Here is a 16,484-nt window from a genome sequence, read left to right on the forward strand (position 1 = left end):
ACTAAAGCAGTGCTTGGATACAATCCAAAAAACGACAGAATGATCTCAATTCGAATTCAGGGCAAGCCATCTAACATCACAGTGATCCAAATATACGCCCCAACCACAAATGCTGAAGAAGCTGAAGTAGAGCAGTTCTAGGAGATCTGAAGCACCTACTGGACAACACGCCTAAAAGAGATGTTATTTTCATCATGGGAGACTGGAATGCTAAGGTGGGCAGTCAAATGACACCTGGAATTACAGGTAAGCATGGCCTGGGAGAACAAAACGAAGCAGGACATAGGCTGATAGAATTTTGCCAAGACAACTCACTCTGCATAACAAACACTCTCTTCCAACAACCTAAGAGACGGCTTTATACATGGACTTCACCAGATGGACAACACCGAAATCAGATGGACTACGTCCTTTGCAGCCAAAGGTGGCAGACATCTATACAGTCGGTAAAAACAAGACCTGGAGCTGACTGTAGTTCCGATCACGAACTTCTTATTGCACAATTTAGGATCAGACTCAAGAGATTAGGGAAGACCCACAGATCAGCTAGATATGAGCTCACTAATATTCCTAAGGAATATGCAGTGGACATGAAGAATCTATTTAAGGGACTGGACTTAGTAGATAGGGTCCCGGAAGAACTATGGACAGAAGTTCGCAACATTGTTCAGGAGGTGGCAAAATACATCCCAAAGAAAGAGAAAACCAAGAAGGCAAAATGGCTGTCTGCTGAGACACTAGAAGTAGCCCAAGACAGAAGGAAAGCGAAAGGCAACAGTGATAGGGGGAGATATGCACAATTAAATGCAAAATTCCAGAGGTTAGCCAGAAGAGATCAGGAATTATTTTTAAACAAGCAATGTGTGGAAGTGGAAGAAGACAATAGAATAGGAAGGACAAGAGACCTCTTCCAGAAAATTAGAAACATTGGCGGTAAATTCCAGGCCAAAATGGGTATGATCCGAAACAAAGATGGCAAGGACCTAACAGAAGAAGAAGAGATCAAGAAAAGGTGGCAAGAATATACAGAAGACCTGTATAGGAAGGATAACAATATTGGGGATAGCTTTGACGGTGTGGTCAGTGAGCTAGAGCCAGACATCCTGAAGAGTGAGGTTGAACGGGCCTTAAGAGGAATTGCTAATAACAAGGCAGCAGGAGACGACGGCATCCCAGCTGAACTGTTCAAAATCTTGCGAGGTGATGCTGTCAAGGTAATGCATGCTATTTGCCAGCAGATTTGGAAAACACAAGAATGGCCATCAGACTGGGGAAAAAATCAACTTACATCCCCATACCAAAACAGGGAAACACTAAAGAATGTTCAAACTATCGAACAGTGGCACTCATTTCACATGCCAGTAAGGTAATGCTCAAGATCCTGCAAGGTAGACTTCAGCAATTCATGGAGCGAGAATTGCCAGCTGTACAAGCTGGGTTTAGAAAAGGCAGAGGAACTAGGGACCAAATTGCCAATATCCGCTGGATAATGGAAAAAGCCAGGGAGTTTCAGAAAAACATCTATTTCTGTTTTATTGACTATTCTAAAGCCTTTGACTGTGTGGACCATAACAACTTGTGGCAAGTTCTTAGTGGTATGGGGATACCAAGTCATCTTGTATGCCTCCTGAAGAATCTGTATAACGACCTAGTAACAACAGTAAGAACAGACCACGGAACAACGGACTGGTTTAAGATTGGGAAAGGAGTACAGCAGGGCTGTATACTCTCACCCTACCTATTCAACTTGTACGCAGAACACATCATGCGACATGCTGGGCTTGGGGAATCCAAGGCTGGAGTTAAACTCGCTGGAAGAAACATTAACAATCTCAGATATGCAGATGATACCACTTTGATGGCTGAAAGCGAAGAGGAACTGAGGAGCCTTATGATGAAGGTGAAAGAAGAAAGTGCAAAAGCTGGCTTGCAGCTAAACCTCAAAAAAACCAAGATGATGGCAACCAGCTTGATTGATAACTGGCAAATAGAGGGAGAAAATGTAGAAGCAGTGAAAGACTTTGTATTCCTAGGTGCGAAGATTACTGCAGATGCTGACTGCAGTCAGGAAATCAGAAGACGCTTAATACTTGGGAGAAGAGCAATTACCCATCTCGATAAAATAGTTAAGAGCAGAGACATCACACTGACAACAAAGGCCCGCATAGTTAAAGCAATGGTGTTCCCTGTAGTAACATATGGTTGCAAGAGCTGGACCATAAGGAAGGCTGAGAGAAGGAAGATAGATGCTTCTGAACTGTGGTGCTGGAGGAGAATTCTGAGAGTGCCTTGGACTGCAAGAAGATCAAACCAGTCCATCTTCCAAGAAATAAAGCCAGACTGCTCACTGGAGGGAATGATATTAAAGGCAAAACTGAAATACTTTGGCCACATCATGAGAAGACAGGACACCCTGGAGAAGATGCTGATGCTAGGGAGAGTGGAGGGCAAAAGGAAGAGGGGCCAACCAAGGGCAAGATGGATGGATGATATTCTAGAGGTGATGGATTCGTCCCTGGGGGAGCTGGGGGTGTTGACGACCGACAGGAAGCTCTGGCATGGGCTGGTCCATGAAGTCACGAAGAGTCGGAAGCGACTAAACAAATAAACAACAACAACATGGCATGAATAGCGTCACACCTGGGTGCCTAGACAAGGACATCAGTAACATTAATTACACTCAGCTAAAGCAGATTGTATAATGATTACAAGTCAACAGATAACCACCATTTCTGCTTGATTCTCAGAACTGAGGATGGGGAATGTGCATGCCTTTGGGGCAGCAGTTTCAGCATTAAAACACTTCATCTCTGAAATCTGCATGAGATGGGGAGATCAGGGCATACCCATCCTGTGAAACCAGAGACATGCCATTGTTAGTTACAGGGAGACCAAGAAATTGGCTGCTTTAGATTTCCATCAGATCAAAACCAATCCCCCTTCTCTCTAGATTTTAATGGATTCCTTTTTCCTGTCTGCTCAATGCCGTTTGCGCAGCATTGGCTGCTACTTGATGGTGCTACTTGAGGTGTTAGCTATTCTTTCACTGTGTCATCTATGAACTGCTAGTCATTTAAAGTGGTTGAGCCAAGCCAGTGAAATATATTTCTCAGCCATTCAGGGAAAAAATGTTTGCTGTATAAACAAACCAAAATTGTCTTTTATCAATTGGTTTATATGGTTATCTATGCCTGTTCTGGCACGATGGAGTTTTCTTTCCTGTTCTTTTCTTTTCTTTTCTTTTAGCAGCTATGGTCTTTTTAATTGTTGCTTAAACCTATTCTAGTATAGAATTCTAGTAGTTACTTGAAAAGCCCATTCAAAAGGTATATTAGAAAAGACAAAAAAAGGGGGAGGAGGGAGGGACTATCATGATAAAAGAATAGTTATTAACATGAATATCCTGCATGTTGTGACATGTCCCCAGCAACAACATTTATCCTTTCATTTATTTGACATACTATTTGCATTTTCCATACTTGCCTATCTTACCAACAAGTATAGGAAGTTCATTACAATATTCCCCAATAAGACCTCCTATACAGCAGCTACTACAATTTGGTTTTAATCAGAAGATGGTACACTTATTCTTTACATCTTTAGGATTATAGGAATGTGTTCCTTTCACTATTATCCCCACTTTCTATTCCTCTCCTCTATTCCTTGTATTTGTATCCAGATTTCTCCTCAAACAATTAACTCTACCACCTCAAATTATCTTCTGGTTGACCTACTCTGTCTTGATACTTTAAAAGACAGTCTGTTATCTCCCATTTCCATTTGTATTAGCAAATATGGAGAGTATAGTAAATTCAGGATTATATATTTGAGTTATATTCATGTTTTATGTAGTTAAACACTTAAAATTTGATTTATATTTTAAAATAAAAAAATTGTTAGCTCACTTTCCTTGTATTTGTACTTTAAATAGATTGAAGTTCTTTATATCTAGTTAAAAATTAAATTTAATACAATTTACTTCTTAAGGTAAGAAGAGATATCTTCATTTTTATTTAAACTTAGAATTCAGGGTAAATTTGAAAACTGATCTTCTTAAAAGAACAAAATGAAAAATGTATTTTATGTATATTAATAATTTATTGCTGTCAACTAAAGAACACCTGCTAAGTTGGAATATACCATATCATTACAGCTTTTAAAGGACATCTGTGCCAAAAATAAAGTAAAAATAACTGTCCAACAAATGTTCAGTTAAGATTTTTGGTAGATCGTTCAAAAATAAGCTATTACAGAACTTAAAAATATATATAGAATAAACTTGGTAAACAGATTGCAGTAAAAAATAACATTCATTTGTAAAATACCTTGTCTTTTTTTAATTGTAGCATATAGTTCAGTTAGATAGACTAATATGGAGAGTATAGTAAATTCAGGATTATATATTTGAGTTATATTCATGTTTTATGTAGTTAAACACTTAAAATTTGATTTATATTTTAAAATAAAAAAATTGTTAGCTCACTTTCCTTGTATTTGTACTTTAAATAGATTGAAGTTCTTTATATCTAGTTAAAAATTAAATTTAATACAATTTACTTCTTAAGGTAAGAAGAGATATCTTCATTTTTATTTAAACTTAGAATTCAGGGTAAATTTGAAAACTGATCTTCTTAAAAGAACAAAATGAAAAATGTATTTTATGTATATTAATAATTTATTGCTGTCAACTAAAGAACACCTGCTAAGTTGGAATATACCATATCATTACAGCTTTTAAAGGACATCTGTGCCAAAAATAAAGTAAAAATAACTGTCCAACAAATGTTCAGTTAAGATTTTTGGTAGATCGTTCAAAAATAAGCTATTACAGAACTTAAAAATATATATAGAATAAACTTGGTAAACAGATTGCAGTAAAAAATAACATTCATTTGTAAAATATCTTGTCTTTTTTTAATTGTAGCATATAGTTCAGTTAGATAGACTAATTCTATCATTATCCAAACAGGATATAAATGTAATAATTTTACGTGAACATACGTTACTTGAAGGGAGCGCATTTAACTGTTCTCTAGTTTGCCAAAAAAAACATATAATGTTTTAGATAGAATTCTGATCATGTAGAACTCATTAATGAATTAATTTTCAGATATGTTAACTGTATCTCAAGGCTTCTAAGCAAGTCAGTAACTTACCTAAAAACAAAAAAGCAACAAAAAAGCCAAAACTTGACCGCAGTACAGATATTTATTAAAAAAAAAATAGGCAAATTGAAACAACACATTTGTCCTAACTTAGAGCGAAGAACCACATTGAGACAGTGACTAGGTCTCTATTGTTTATTGAACTGCTCTAGTAGATAGAAAATCCTGCCAAACTGAAAGAGCATGGGAAACCCACATAGATAAACCCAAAACTCAAGGCGGGTCTGCTCTGAGTTTCTTTGAACGAAAGTTCAAAGTCTCTAAACTATGCACACGTTTTCCCCCCTGGACAGGGGCCCCCTCCTGCTCACCATCAGTACTCATGACACATTAATACATTAAATGATTCTTTTAAAAAAACCCACAAATTTACAAAGGAGTAATTCCATTATGTATTCCAGAGTGCAGGGACAGCTTCAAAAAAAATTGTAATTTGTAAGCCAATTCAGGCCAAGGACAGTCCCTCAGATATCCTTATAATAAGTGATTTTAACTGTAACAGTTCATTCTCATCTCATTAAACTGCACACAATCGAATCCTGTGAAGCAGTTTCAACATGGGAGTCTCATTACTTGGGCAGCCTCTAAAGCTAATAAATAAATACATCAAAAGAGGCTGGGACCTTACTTTTGTGTCAATGACTTTATTTTGTGAATGCTTTATAAAATGAAAGATCCCTGATTGAATGTACAGCATGGGTCTGGTAAACAATTTGTGATCAAGGTAGATCTTTCAATATAGGCATCATATAATCTCTGTATTTTGCACTATTTAGCAGGACAGCTGCTTTGTTCTGCACCACTTGCAACTTCTGAGTACTTTTCAAGTGTAGTCCCAATAGAATGTGTCGCAGTAGTCAAGGCAGGATGTAACCAAACGTTGTTCTCTGTCATGTTCGCCGTTTCAATGTGTTTGATACATCGTAACGTTTCGCATGTCATTAGCTGGATGCGTGTTTCATCTTTGATGGGAGGATGGTTCCTGTTGGGAGGGGTTTATCTCTTGGCTGTGAGTTTGGAATGTATTTGGGTTATCTCCTGTGTTCAAGGTTACTTTCCCAGGCTAGAAGATCTGACAGTTGCCAGCACCTGGGATGGGCGGCTCTGCTGGGAGGGAGGCGGGGTTACGTGTGCAACGGAGGGTTTAAGTTTGTATTTGGCGCGCTTTCTGTCATTCTCAGCTTTCTCTGTATTTGTCCTAAGTTCCTTAATAAATCAGATTTCATTTAGCAACCTCTTGTGAGTCTGAGTATTTGGGCTGGGCAACCATTACATAAAGCTGAGAATCTTAAAACTCAAAATTCCGCTGGCCCCTTTCCAGGAGAAGGCAAGTTTGTCCAACCCTGTGAGGGAGAGTGCTAGCGATGACTGAACCTGACATCATGCTACTGGAAAGCGAGGAGTCGAGTGAAGGGGAGCCGGACTCGACTGTGATGCGCCCCGACAGACCTCCCCAACTGGGGGAGCTCTCAGCGATCCTAGAAGAGGCAAGTTCTGGGTCGGAGGGCGAAGCAGGAGGCATGAAAACCGCACCGGAAACCACCGTAACCACCCCGGGCGAACTGGTCACCTGGGATGAAACTTGGGGGGACGTCTCGGTGGTGGGAGGCCCATCCTGGAGGCAGAGGTACCCGTTGTCCCCTACGGTGATCCAGGTGCCGCCGAAAGAGGGTTCTCCTACTCCAGACCGTATCCGAGTGTTAGAGTCGAAAATGGACTCATTGGAAACGATCCTGAAACAGATGAGTCTGGACCTGAGTTCGTTGAAGGAAACACGGGAGGGGTCAAGCCAACGGCATTCGACTCCTTCATCCCATGGGCAGTCCCCGGAGCAGAGAAGGGCGGCACGTCCGTGGGAAGGGGACCAGGCTGTCCGAATGGAAGTAGCGTCGCCGCCTGTAAGGCCGCCACCCGCTCCCGAGCGGCGGCCGGCCAGAGAAGTTGAACCCACCGAACCCTCAGTAGGAGGGCGCAGCCTGTCGGGCGGGTTGAGGGACTTCCCCGTCAAATTCGATGGGGATCCGGCCAAACTCTCATTCTTCCTAACAAATGCCAAGGCATACATGGAGGAGTGGGGGTCGCTTTTTCGTTCGGAAAAAGCGAAGATCATCACCATTGCTACCAAGCTGAAAGGGAGGGCGGCAGACTGGTATGTACAGATGTGCCAGTCGGAAGCGCCTGAACTGGAGAAATTCAACGAGTTCCTCTGGGCTCTAAGGCAGCACTTTGAGGATCCCTTGGTGAAGGAGAGGGCGAAGTGTGCCCTGAAGGACCTCAAGCAAGGGTCGAGATCGGTGGCTGATTACGCGCTGGAGTTCAAGGTGCTGGCAGGAAAGGTGGACGACTGGTCTCAAGCCACCATCATCGAACTGTTCAAGGATGGCCTGAATACCGAAGTGCTGCGCTGGTCCTTAGGACGGGACGACCCGTACACTTTGTACGAGTGGATCCAGCTTGCTGGGAGAGCTGAACATGCACACGAGGTATTTGCCCAGCGGAGAACTGCGAAGTCGGGGCGAGAGGTGAAACCTAGTCGCCCGCTGAGTACCGGGGGACGACCCGGGCAAAGATCCTGGGAAGAGGAGAGAGAGAGGCGGTATGCGAAGGGGCAGTATCTGTGATGTGGCAAAGAGGGACATCGAGTGGCGGCATGCCCGAAGGCAAAGGGTGAGGAACGACCCGGGAAGTCGACGACGAAGTCCCCTTCCCTGCCGAGGAAAATGAAAGCAGCGGTGGCCGAAAGTGAGGGAGACAGCATGCCGTTCTACGAAGACGAGGGGGAACCGGAATTATTGCAGCCGGCGGGAAACGGCAGCCACCTGCTTTAAAGGGCGCCGCAGGGCAGGTGGTGGAAGAAGGGCGCAAGTCTACATCGGTGAGTGGCAGTTACCACATTCTCACAGTGAAGTTAAAGTTGGGCTCCCGATCCAAGACCATAGAAGTGTGGGCCATGATTGATTCGGGGTGTTCCAGGTGTTTGATGCACCCCGATGTGGTAGTGGCACTGGAGCTACCCACATTTCCCTTGCAACGACCCATTGCCTTTACGCAGTTGGATGGGTCCATGGCAGGTGGCAAATCGGTCACCCATTTCACGGGGCTAATGGCTTTACAGTTGGGCAGCCACCGGGAGGGGTTGTCATTTGTGGTGGCTCCGGTGGGGGGTCCCCTGGTGGTTTTGGGAGTGCCCTGGTTGGTCCAGCAAAATCCCCAAATAAACTGGGTTTATCGGACTATCACCTTTAAGGATGGATTCTATCAAGCACCGGAGGGGAGGGATTCCCCAGAGGAGGTGGTGGGGGTAGCGGCAGCTGCGACTCCGCATTGCCCGGCCCCTCCTCTGGAGGGCCTGCCGGTGGACTACCAGATGTTTGCTGATGTGTTTGGAGAAAAGGAAGCAGATCAACTGCCCCCTCATCGGAAAACGGACTGTGCCATTGAGCTGGTGCCCAACACCCAATTACCTAAGCCAAAAATCTACTCCATGACGCAAAAGGAATTAACTTTGCTTAGGGACTTTGTGGACAAAAACTTGGCTCGTGGGTTTATCGAGCCAGCCAACCCGCCGGTGGGGGCACCGGTCCTCTTTCGCCCAAAGAAGGATGGGACATTAAGACTCTGTACCGATTTCCGGGGGCTAAATGCAGTCTCAATTTCCAATAAATATCCTTTGCCTTTGATCAAAGACATGTTGTCTCATCTGGCCAAAGGAAAAATCTTCTCCAAACTTGACTTGAGAGAAGCCTATTACCGTGTAAGAATCAAGGAGGGTGATGAGTGGAAAACGGCATTCAATTGCCCATTGGGTGCATTCCAGTATAAGGTTTTGCCTTTTGGGCTGGCTGGGCCCCCTGGGGTGTTTATGTAATTGATCCATGAGGTACTCCATGAACATCTGTTTAAAGGGGTATTGGTGTATTTGGATGAGGTATTGATTTATACTGAAACTATGGAGGAACATGTATCCTTGGTTAAACAAGTGCTTTGCAAGCTCAGGAAAGCTGAATTGTATGCCAAACTGTCCAAATGTGCCTTTCACCAGACACAAATTGATTATTTGGGGTATAGAATTTCAGATAAGGGTATTGAAATGAATCCTGCCAAGGTCCAGGCTGTCGTGGATTGAGAAAGACCCCGCATCCGCAGGCAACTTCAAAGTTTCCTGGGGTTCAGTAATTACTACAGATTATTCATAAGGGGGTTTGCTGAAATTGCCTTGCCACTAACGGAATTACTTCGAACCAAAGGAATGGGGGATACGCGAAGAGTAAAGAATCCAGGGGCGCTGCTGCGATGGACGCCGGCCTGTCAGGCGGCGTTCGAGCAGTTAAAGGCGTCTTTTACCAAAGAGCCAATCTTACAACACCCTGACCCCTCCAAACCTTTTGTGGTTCAGGCTGATGCCTCTGATTATTCCATTGGGGCATTATTGATGCAAGCTGATGGGGCAGGGTGCCTAAAACCATGTGCCTACCTGTCCCGCAAATTCTCGGAGACAGAGAGGTGTTGGCATGTGTGGGAGAAGGAGGCATTCGCAGTAAAAGCTGCTTTGGAATCTTGGCGACATTTATTAGAGGGGGCGAATCACCCTTTCGAGGTGTGGACTGACCATAAGAACTTAGAAGCCCTCAGCACCCCCCGCAAATTGAGCCCGAAACAAGTCCGTTGGGCTCAGTTCTTCAATCGATTTAATTTTCAATTGAAGTTTATTCCGGGGAAAAATAATTTCCTGGCCGACACGTTGTCACGGCAACCCCAGGACTCTTGCGCAGCGCCCGAAGTGGTCAGCACTCTGTGGACAACGCCACAACTGGGTATGCAGGCTGTGACGCGTAGCCAAACACGGGCGCAGCAGCCAGCCGCTGCGGACTCCGGACCGCCAAGCGCTTTGTCAATTCCTTCCCAGTTGCAACAAAAGTTTCTAAAGGAGTTAAAAACTGATACTTGGTTACTCGCAAACAAAGACAATGTTACATTTGACCGAGGTTTTGCTTGGAAATCTAACCGTCTCTATGTCCCTGAGAAGTTGCGAAAAGACGTGTTGCTCCATGCACATGATGACAAGGTGGCGGGACACTTTGGTTTCGTAAAAACTTTGCACCTTGTCCGGCGGCAGTTCTGGTGGCCCACCTTGCGCAAAGATGTAAAGGAGTATATCGCCTCCTGTTCGGTCTGTGCTATGTCAAAGCGCAAGGGAGGTAAACCTCAGGGACTCCTGCAACCTGTGGCTAGCCCAGCTTGCCCTTGGGATGAGATTTCCATGGACTTTATTGTAGAGTTACCACCCAGCCAGCACAAAACAGTGATTTGGGTTGTCAAAGACTATTTCTCAAAACAAGCCCATTTCATCCCATGCGTGTCAGTTCCTTCCGCACAACAGTTGGCCCGCCTTTTCTTAGTACACGTGTACCGGCTACACGGATGTCCATCACGCTTGATTTCGGACAGGGGCACACAGTTCACCTCGCAGTTCTGGCGCGCGTTCCTCAAACTTTTGGGAACTAAGCAAGCCCTGTCCACAGCGTGGCATCCACAGACGGACGGGGCCACAGAGGCTTTAAACTCAACGCTGGAGCAATACCTTCGAGCTTTTGTAAATTATCAGCAGGACAACTGGGTGGACCTCCTCCCTTTTGCTGAAGTTGCCTACAACAATGTCGTTCATCAAAGCACCGGTCAAACCCCATTCCGTATTGCACATGGCAAGGAGTTTGTGCCCATCCCAGATCTACCGCAACCCTCTGTCGGACCGACCTCGCCAGGGGATTGGTCCACACAACTAGCAGAGTCCTGGCCGATGATTCAACAGGCATTGGCTGACGCACAATCGGATTACAAACACTATGCTGAACAGAAACGTGCCCCTCATCCTGCTTTTCAAGTCGGTGACCTGGTCTATTTATCAACTAAGTTCATTAAGTCCTCGCAACCTTCAAAGAAGTTGGCACCTAAGTTTGTGGGTCCTTTCCCCATTACCGCTCAAATTAACCCTGTGACTTTTAAGCTTGATTTGCCACATAACCTTAAACGCTTACATCCTGTTTTTCATTGCAGCTTGCTCAAACCAAGTATTCGTTCTGACCGATGGCATGATCAGCCTCCACCTCCAACCCCCATCATGATTGACGGTCAACAACACTTTGAAGTTAAAGAAATTTTAGATTCTAGACGCCTTCGCAATACTCTACAGTATTTAGTTCGTTGGAAGCATTTCCCTCATCCGGAATGGGTCGCAGCTTATGATGTGGCTTCGCCTACCCTGGTTGCCCGCTTCCATTCTACCTACCCCTCTAAACCGGGTCCTTAAGGTTGTTTTTGGGGAGGCGGTATGTCATGTTCGCCGTTTCAATGTGTTTGATACATCGTAATGTTTCGCATGTCATTAGCTGGATGCGTGTTTCATCTTTGACGGGAGGATGGTTCCTGTTGGGAGGGGTTTATCTCTTGGCTGTGAGTTTGGAATGTATTTGGGTTATCTCCTGTGTTCAAGGTTACTTTCCCAGGCTAGAAGATCTGACAGTTGCCAGCACCTGGGACGGGCGGCTCTGCTGGGAGGGAGGCGGGGTTACGTGTGCAACGGAGGGTTTAAGTTTGTATTTGGCGCGCTTTCTGTCATTCTCAGCTTTCTCTGTATTTGTCCTAAGTTCCTTAATAAATCAGATTTCATTTAGCAACCTCTTGTGAGTCTGAGTATTTGGGCTGGGCAACCATTACATTCTCCTTCCCTTATAAAGAGCTCAACTCACATTCTGTACATTGAAGAGGTTCTCTGAGCTAGAAATCTTTTGCTAAAGGCTGAACGGATTGCTCTAGGAAGGAAGAAGAAATCATCCTGCCTGAATGATGTGGGTTACAATGCAATAGTTCCTGTGATCTTTTAAGATCATATTTAACTAGTGTGCTTCTATGCTAATGGTTTTGTTTTATTAGGCATTCCAGAATTAGAAGTCTGCTGGACTAGTGGTCCATACACAGACTTCCACTAGTTTTCCCATTTTAGACAGAAATCTTTTTCAGCTGTACATTTTGCATACAAAAAGAATGTTGAACTATGTGTTACCTCCTTCCTTTTAGAAAGAACATATTTAAGATTCACTAAAAGAAAGTAGTCCTTATTTGAAATGCATTATAGAATTCTAGCCACTTCTCTTTTGTGTTAAAGTGAATGTATGCTGCAAAATTGCTCGGTATTACTCAGTTTCACATCACTTGGGGGGATTATTTGTATAGTCAGCTGTCTGTGATTATCTGCAAGTGTGTATTTACAGCACATTTTTGATTAAGTAATCTTTGTTCTTAAATGCACACTAAAGGGAATTTTCCAGTTCTTCACTTCCAGGCCAGGATTTTTATTTAATTTATGATTTGGGGGGGGGGATGATAATGATTTTCTGTTAAGATTAAATTGTACCCTTAAAATTATTTGAGCTCCACTTGCAATTATAACAATGTTGTACTTTTCCCTATAGTACCAACTTTGATCTGTATCTTAGAAGACTAGTATATTTTGATACACAATTACTTAGGAGCAAATCCAAAACTTGTTTGATGATGCCAAGATTTCTACCTAATATTTATTTTGTTTCCAGAATGCTGTATTTCCTAGGGCTAAGCTGAATGTGAGGAACATTTTCAGGGAGAAAAGAGACTTGGGGAGCCTAAAATCTTTCCCAAGAAGTTTTTAAAAAGTTTACTTGCTGTCTTTTAGAGAGTTACAATCTTTCAATCAAAATTTTCTGTGGTGACTTACAACTCATTAAACTAAGACCAGATATATTTTGAGTGAAGGTGTCCCTCCGTTATTTCTCTGAAAATGCTGTTGCTCTGATCTGTCTGCCAGCATCATTAAATTTGTGACACAGTCAAGTCAGTCCGAGTTAGGTGGTAGTTAAAATTAGATGCAGATTGGATGAGGTCTGGCAGAAATACAGCAGTTTTAAATAATGAGGACAATGTTTGGGAGCTGGTCCTTTAGGGCTAGCCCAAGTTCATCTGCTCCCAGTTGGGCCTCTCCTTTCTATCTATCTATCTATCTATCTATCTATCTATCTATCTATCTATCTATCTATCTATCTATCTATCTATCTATCTAATTCACTTTGGTATTGGCTATCAACCTCCTTCATAGTCAGGGGTTCAATCTCATATTTTTGGAATTCTCTGCAAAGGCACATATTGTTGCATCTTAAAGGAGTATGAAGGGCAATGCTCACCTCTGCTCATGAAGAAGAAATGGGGCCAGAGGAGCTATAAGGACAGAGACTGGCAGGCTTGATTAGTAATTCTTTCTAAAGATCAGGCTTCTCAGCAGCCCTCCAGAGATTCATGTGGCTCCTACCCTGCCTTCATTTAAAAAGTTGTTAAAAACATGTTTCTTGCCCTATGCCTTGGGTTAGGGAGGTGACCCTGTAAAAGGATTTTTTTCTGTCGAGTTAGATAATGTACCTTTTGGACGTCTATGGTCTGTTTTATGCTTGGTTTATTGTTTTTATATTTTTATTGCTACAAGCTACCCAATCATCACAGAGTTATCAAGGATGTCACTGCCTGGGAACTGAGCACCTGACTATGATATCACAAGTTTTTGTCTTGTTTCATTCCTGATTATAAGATACATCCTGATAATCATGGAACATTTCAGTGTCTCCCAAAACAGTTCATTTTTCTCTGAGAATATGCTCTTCTGTCAATTCTGGGGACAGTTTGTTGCTTTCATGAAATAGTTGTCTAGAATACATTTCTGGAGATGCTTATTTTTGTATCATACCTGTTAGTGTGCCCCATAAAAAGGATTTTACCATAGCAAAACTTGCACTTCTCAACTTTCATTAAACAAAATTCTTAGTAGGTTTACATTGAAATTACTCTTGCTATATTTCATGCATTTTTCTTTGACTCGAAAGAGAGGAGGTGTTTCATTCTATTCATCCTGAAAAAGGAAATTAATTAGTTACATTGTAAACTAAATAAACAAAATTGTATCTCAATTCCCAACTTACATTACTCATGTTCTTGTAGAACAAGGTACAAAGAACTCTCTAACTATATCAGAAAAAGTAGCTAAACAATGCAATGTTTTTAACAGCCAACTACTACTCAGAAAGTTATACAGTAATCTTTTTTTCTGCTGCTGCTGTGGCTACTTTTAAATTAGGATCTCTGTTGAATAGTGCTCAACCTTTTGTGACTTCATGGAAACATCCATGTGGTTTCTTGGCAATGACCGAAGTGGCTTGCCATTGCGTTCTTCCAGAGTGGTTTTCTGACATCCAGTAAGCCCTTTAGCCCTGATATTCTTTGGAGATCTTTCATCTGAGCATTAACTAGATCTGACCATGCTTAATTTCCTGGCCCAGACTAGGCTACCCAGATGCTGCCATTGGCCAAGATGCTGCTAAATTTCCATGACAAAAATAAAAGGACTTGCAGCTCTTAGGACTTGTACCATCTACTACTTACCAAAGAGATAGTTTTCAAATTTTGTAGTGTTTTGTACAAACCCAGTTCAACATAATTTGTAGCTGCTGCTTAACTGCATTAAGTGTTCTTTGGCTTTTCCAAAATAGGTATTTTGTACAGATGGTCTTTCATTCATACAGAAATTTATTTTACTACTATTGTAATTCCAACACTAGTGTGTTTAATAATTAAAGGATGAACTGTACTGTAAAATTGTGAAATGTAGTAAATACTGGAATTTTTCTTTCAAGAATTCATTTTCTAGTCAATTTTATCATCTGAAAATTGCATACCACTCTGGAAAAGTTGGAAACTTTGGGAAATGCTGCAGGATCATTGTTGTAGATGTCTGCAGTGGCAAATATCAGGTAGCTGTCAAAATTACATTGTTAACAGCATCATTTCTATAGGCCAAAGTATATATTATTTTATAGTGACCAACAGAGACTTAAAATGTATAAAATCAGCTTTGGTGTCAGTCACCAGTAGTGCTGCCTTGAACCTTATACTTGAGCAGACAGATTGGGTTTAATAACTAGAGGTGTGTTGTTTTGGTGAAGCAAGGGGATGTTCGCTGAACAGTTTTAATCTTTTCCATTAAGGCTGTACAAGACATTTGAAAATAGATGTTTTACAAAGCATGCTGGAGAACCAAAGCAGGTTTCCTCAGAACTTCAAAGCAGAAATGCTGTTTGGAAGATGGGCATGGCTGTTTTGAAGGCTGTCCCTGGAAATCTCCATGCATGATGCACGGCTGCTTCACTGCACATGATGCACAGCACTTTTAGAAGAAGCACTGCCTATGCAGCAATTGGGGACCACATATGAAACTGACACAAGAACCTTCCTAAGGTTACAGCTGTCTTAATACTTGAAGGAGTACTGCTTGGTTCTTGCCTTTCTAGATTTCTAATCAACTAGAATATGCTTTCTTGTCTTTTTCTTTCCAAACTGGAGAAGAGGGAGGATGACTAAGCCCACCTGTCAAAACAATCTGCCAGTTGTAATAGTGCTATGATGGGCAGATGGTTCTCCACTGGCTGGTGGTGTAAGAGGGAGAGTCAGCAAAGCCAGAGCCCTGCACGCCCAGAATCAGGATACCACCATTTGGTGGCAAACCAGAATAGAGGCAGCATAGGGATCTGTGCATTTTACACCAATATAATTGTTTGCGTATGATGGCTAGATAGCACTTTTGTTAGAGCCAAGGACTGTATTACTTTCAGTTTCCTTTATATTGCGTATCGTCCATACACAATGGTAAAGTATGGATATGATTAAAGTATTTATCATAAATTCTTTCCAGAATTACATTTTGATTGGATAAGTTAATCCAATTAATGTATGTGAAATGCTTATAATACTTTCTGAATATTTTATCCAACTGTGGAATAAGCCTTATTTTGTCTGTACAGGTAATCCTCACTTACCGACTGTAGTTGGGACCGGCAACTCTGTCACTAAGCAGTGAGGTTGTTAAGTGAAACATCACATGACCATGCCAGACTTACAATACCAGTTCCACTGCGGTCATTAACTAAATCACCCACAGTTGTTAAGTGAGATATCACATGACCATGACTTGCAATTTTACTGCTGGCTTCCCTGCTGACTTAGCTTGTTGGATGCCAGTTGTGAAGCTCGCAAATGGGATTCACGTGACCGTGGGACACTGCAACAGTTATAAATGCACACCAGTTGTGAAGTGCCCAAATGGCAATCAGATGACTGCAGGGACACTGCAACAGCCGTAAGTTTGAGGACTGGTTGTAAAGTCATTTTTTCAACGCTGTCGTAACTTTGAACAGTCACTAAACAGGTCAGTCATTAACCAAGGACTACCTGTAGTCCCCACTCCCC

The 16,484-nt window shown here is 42.5% G+C and overlaps 1 protein-coding gene across 2 annotated transcripts in view; it reads left to right on the top strand.

Annotated features, from left to right (window-relative positions):
* The window catches only part of AHR (aryl hydrocarbon receptor), a 58,025-nt gene that overhangs the window by 13,697 nt on the left and 27,844 nt on the right, over positions 1-16,484 (top strand). The gene's annotated exons all lie outside the window — the stretch shown is intronic.

Source organism: Candoia aspera, chromosome 4, assembly GCF_035149785.1.
Source record: "Candoia aspera isolate rCanAsp1 chromosome 4, rCanAsp1.hap2, whole genome shotgun sequence".
In the NCBI taxonomy this organism is placed as follows: domain Eukaryota; kingdom Metazoa; phylum Chordata; class Lepidosauria; order Squamata; family Boidae; genus Candoia; species Candoia aspera.